General features: G+C 43.7%; 1 protein-coding gene across 6 annotated transcripts in view; it reads right to left on the reverse strand.

Annotated features, from left to right (window-relative positions):
• Positions 1-5,304, reverse strand: part of JADE1 (jade family PHD finger 1) — a 59,471-nt gene that overhangs the window by 51,916 nt on the left and 2,251 nt on the right. Inside the window, exon 1 of one of the 6 annotated variants that reach the window (XM_025204557.1) lies at positions 4,015-4,585. The exons of the other annotated variants lie outside the window; for them this stretch is intronic. The gene's annotated coding sequence lies outside the window, so the exon portion shown is untranslated. Of the gene's footprint in view, positions 1-4,014; positions 4,586-5,304 lie in introns of those variants that run through there. 6 annotated transcript variants of the gene reach the window in all.

Genomic DNA, 5,304 nt, shown 5'->3' on the forward strand with positions numbered 1-5,304 from the left:
CCACCAAGATGCCTATCCAGCCTTCTCTTAAAGCCCCCCAAGGTAGGGGAGAGCACCACTTCCCTTGGAAGCCTATGCCAAATTTTGGCCACCCTTACCCTGAAGAAGTTCTTCCTAATGTCTAGCCTAAATCTGCTGTCAGTTTGTGACCATTGTTCCTTGTTACCCCAAAAGGTTACCCGAAAGATGAACAGAGCATCTTCGGTTCCTTGCTGCACCCCCCTAATGAATTTGTAGGCGGCCACAGGATCCCCTCTCAGCCTTCTCTTGCGGAGGCTGAAGAGGTCCAGGTCCCTTAGTCTCTCCTCATAGGGCTTGGCCTGCAAACCCATAAACATATGAGTGAACCTCCTCTGGACCCTCTCAAATCTATCAACATCCTTCTTGAAGTAAGGTGCCCAAAACTGGACACAGTACTCCGACTGTGGTCTAACCAATGCCACACAGCAGGGAAGTATCACCTCCTTGGTTCTATTTGTCATGCATCTGCTGATGCATGATAAAGTGCGGTTAAGCTTTGCTGATGATTTCATGCACTGACTCATGTTCATCTTGGAGTCCACTATGACTCTGAGATGTCTTTCCGCTTCTGTGCGACTGAGAGGGTCATTTCCCAGCCAGTAAGTCTGCTGGATATTTTTATGCCTTAGGTGCAGCACTCTATATTTGTCCTTGTGGAACTTCATCCTATTGTGTTCTGCCCACTTTTCCAACCTGTCCAGGTCTGCCTGCAATTGTTCCCTACCCTCCAGTGTGTTCACTTTCAAATGGCATACCTGGAAGCAATAAACTACGAAGCACAAAATTCGAGAGGTCTTTTATGCATAGTAATATCATGTGTAGACACCCAGTGAAGCCACATCCACATGAGGCAAGCAGTCATGACCTGATGATCCACCACTACCACAGGCAAAATGATTAGCGATATCAGGGCAGCCCTGATAAGATATTATGCTTGTACAGTATGCAGTAAGTGGTACTGCTCACCATGCTTTTCAGAGCCTATGAAGCCTCACAAAGACATACAAAATATCTTACAAAGATGTACCACCACTTGTCAAATCACTTGAACACTGTTTCTCTACTCTCCCTTCATTCAGTGCTTTGGCTCCAAGATCTATAATCTGGCTTTAACTCAGTAGATGAGCACCGCACACTGAATGTACAGCACTGTACAACTGTTAAGTATTATTCTGATTAGTTTTAAATGTACATCATTTAATAATCTGTGATGTTGCTTCTGATCTATAAGTATCTAGAAAAATGAGACAATCCATATTGGACAAAGTATTAGTAATATTTGCAAACAAATGACTAAATGATCATCAAAAGCAAATAACAGCTGCTTCAGAATAATTTCATGTTTACAAATCTCTGCAGAGGTGAAGTTACAGCGAGCTTTACACACTGGCTAGGTGTATTAAGGGATATTGATATATTTGCCTGCCCCTGAGGCAGCACACTGGATTTGAATTGGTCTGATAGAGTACAGCAAATCCTCCATTCTTATCAATATGTATTGCTGTGCTTTTCTTTTCTCAACACTGTAAGAAACTAATTTAGAAAAGGAAATACAAAGCTTCAAGAATTAGTTAAAGTAACAGCCAGTGCCAAAATCTTTCTTCTTCCACACTGACATCAGTGGGACGGCACAGACGTCAAACTGAGGGTAAAATCTAAACCCAATTTTTTGCTGACTTCCTCAAAATAGAATTTGTACCATATAAACTAAATTGTAGGCCACTGGTTCTCAACCTTTTTGGATTTAAGGCAACCCTTGGAAAATGCCAGCTTGTTTCCACTTGTTTTTTCTACTAAAAATAATAGAGCAATTCTTCTGTTACAAAGAACTCAGAAAAAACACAACAGGTTAGAATGTTTTTGACACTGTGGATTCCTCTGTGAAATCTCTGGGCTTATCCGTGAATCCTGAGTAGCTGTTTATACGACTAAGAGTGCTAATATTATGCAGCACCCTGTAGCACCCTTAAAATATCTCACAGCACCCCAAGGTGTCCTGGCACCCTGGCTGAAAATCAGTGTTGTAAATAGACATGCATGCACAAACACGCACGCGCGCACACACAACTTTTCATGCCTGTGTAGCCAACTAAAGGAGTTCATGGTAAGGTACTATTATCCAGTCTGACCTGAAGTTGTTTCTGATTGGCAGACAGCTGGGGACAGAAATGTCATTTAAAAACGTCAAACTCTTTTCATTTTAATGGTTAAGCAGGAATAGATTTTTTTTAATTATTATAAAAAAAATAAATGTGCATCCTCAGGTCAAAGCTTATAGATAGCATATTTCCTGCTGGAGTGCTTTTGTATGATTTTATAAACCTCTGGGTAAACAGGGTTTATAATTCAAACTCTGACAGACCATTAACTGTAAGTGTTAAGGGGTGTCACTATAATAAACTGCTCTGAACAGCTGCAAAGACAGTAAGGGAAAAAAGCAAAATTATGACAGATCTACACCCTGAAGACAGATTGAAAAATTAGCTTTTCGTGAAAGTAACCCACTAACTGCAATGCTACTGACTGTACTGAGACCTAATTACCATCAATACACAAGAGCTCGCTTCAAACCTTCTTTTTTGCACAAATGAGAAATAAAGCATAATCTAGTCTTAATCAACTGGACAGATGATGAAGACATTAGGCTCCCATTACTGAATTTCTTTAAGTAGCTTGTTTTTGTGTTCTTTTTACTTTCTATCATTTGATACCGCCAAGATAGCAAGAGAAACATTGTCCTTTATATGCTGTGGACAGAAACAAAAGGAAAAAAGATGAATAAAACTACATCAAAAGCCATTTGATCTGACTAAAAACCATCCAGACACTTGACAACTCATCTTGATCACATTTAAAATATTTTGCTCTCCACATTTTTCATGTATACAAAAAAAAGGCTGACTTGAGCTAGAATTGTATCTTGAATGAAATACTAGGAAGCACAACAAGCCAGAGACATCTATGCAGAGAACAAACTTCTTGCACTTGCACGAAAAAAAGATCGTTGGCCAGATCTGTTCTCTTTATAGACTACTTTCATTGACTTCAGCAGAGCCATTCAAAATCTACAATAGGATAAATTAAAGCAGAATTTGACTCCATCATTTCAACTCAGAACAACCACACAACCTGCATCCTCATCTACACATTGGGGCAAAGCGAGTATGATACGATACCATTCTGGCTAGCAGCTTTTCACAACACTCTGCAGTGCCCAAAGCACAGACACAATGATTTGGGCCCTAAGTATTATATTAACCTACCTCACTTCCATTAGATTTAATTGCTTCGATCTCAAGAAAGTTGTTACCTGAGCCAATTCTATCAGGAAGCAGTGGTGTGAAGAAGCAGCTCTAAGCACATGGAAAAAACATTGAGGAAATGCTGGCTTTTTTATACATAATATTTCTGTGAACTGGGAATGAAACCAGAGAAGCTGGAAGGGAAATTTGCAGCTGTGAAGGGAAGGGTTTTTATTATTATTTTATTTTAAACATATGTATTAACTATAGCTCAAAACAAGGAGTGGAGTGGAATCCGCAGCCAGAGGGAGAATCCTGTCAGTAAAATGCATGGCCCTTGCTGCTGCAACAGAATATCCAGCCGTGTTCAAGAGCCTCCAGAAATACTATCCTAACAAGTATATTTGGTGCAACTTTTATAAAGACCTTTGGCTTCCAAGACCAGACTGCTTTCTACTCCTTTAGAAGACAGCAACTTCTTGCAAGGCAAGTTAATCCAAAACCCAGCAAAACCTCTTTGGAAACAGGATTGGAGTACCAGCCAGTGTAAAATAAAGTTAAAATGCAGTTAAAAAGATAAGAAAAAACAGGTGTTGACAACTGATTGGAATATTGGGGGTGATGGTAAGAAAACAGCTATGCAAAGAGCAAGCGATCTATGTGTTTTAAAATGTGCGTGGGGCTTCCGAAGCTGTTACTTGTTGTGCCTTAAGGTATGGCTCCTCCTTATCTGAGGAACGACAGTTCTCACCTTATCTGAGAAATGACAGCTCTCCTAGGAGTCATAGGGCTGGAAGGGACCTCCAGAGGGCATCTAGTCCAACCACCTTCCTGAGGCAGGATCATTTTTACCCAAGCCATCCCATGCAACCATCATCTAAACTCTACATAAGCCTAACCTTGACCCCGCCACGACACAGACCTAACCCCCTAACCTGCCACAGGTAAAGCAGGAACCAGAGCAGCCAACACCCTGCTGACAGATCCAGCACAGGCTCCCCATGCTGGCCATCACATAAACCGTTACTAAAACACAATGAAGTGGGGGGGGGGGGTGTCCACACAGGAAATGTTTTGAAAGGAAAAGCACTGATCTGCTGCAGTGGTGATGCATAGGGGGTGCACGTGCACCCTGACAGGCCACACTCCCTGCTTAGGCGATGGACGGCGGGGCAGGTGGGAACACCGGCCGGGGAGTGGGAGCACAGCCACTTCCAGGAGCATCGCAGCCACTTCCTGGTCAGCGAGATTGACCACAGGAGACACCCCCCCCCGTTGATGACTGGTCGTGGGGGGGCACATGCCCCCCCAACAAAGGTGGCACCAGTCGCCCATGATCTGCTGAATGCTCAAATTAATTTCAGAAACCATCTCAGGGGTTGCAGCCGTGTTGGTCTAAGGCAGGGGCAAACAATTATTTTGGGTGGAGGGCCACTTACTGAGTTTTGGCAAGCCATCGAGGGCTGCATGACAGGCAGCCAGGGGCAGATAAATATTAATTTTCTAAATTTTTAGGGGTCCTGCAGGCCGCAGTTTGCCTACCCTGGGTCTAAGGGCATAGGCAGGCAAGGTTCTTTGGGTAAATCCGATATCTCTTATTAGACCAACTCAGTTGGGGGAAAAAATCTTCTTTGCAAGCTTTCAGGTACAAACACCCTTGGCTAGGAGGAAGCTGAGACACCATCTCACACCCTCCTACACCATCCCCTGCCTTAAGGACAATATTCAGCCCGGAGAGGAAAGCGCTGCTAATCTAGCACACCAGGTAGGAGGTGAGTGAGAGGGCTGCTGTATCCCCCACAGCCCATTAAGTGAAAGGCATGGCTATTTTGGAAGGCAGGGTGCTTTTTTGCCCTGAAGCTCTGTCCTTCTCAAGGCTGGATCCCAGCCCTGGTAACCCTCAAGTTCAGGCTCCCCGGCTTGCTGGGGGTGGGCATCTGATTCCAGAGCAGCCTTTCCCCAGCCCCGTCCCCACCCCAATCAAGCGATGGAGCTGCGGGTCTCCCCCAACTCTCTCCCTGCTTCATCCCGGCTGGCAGCC

This window comes from Alligator sinensis, unplaced genomic scaffold (genome assembly GCF_000455745.1).
Source record: "Alligator sinensis unplaced genomic scaffold, ASM45574v1 scaffold150_1, whole genome shotgun sequence".
Classification (NCBI taxonomy): Eukaryota; Metazoa; Chordata; order Crocodylia; family Alligatoridae; genus Alligator; species Alligator sinensis.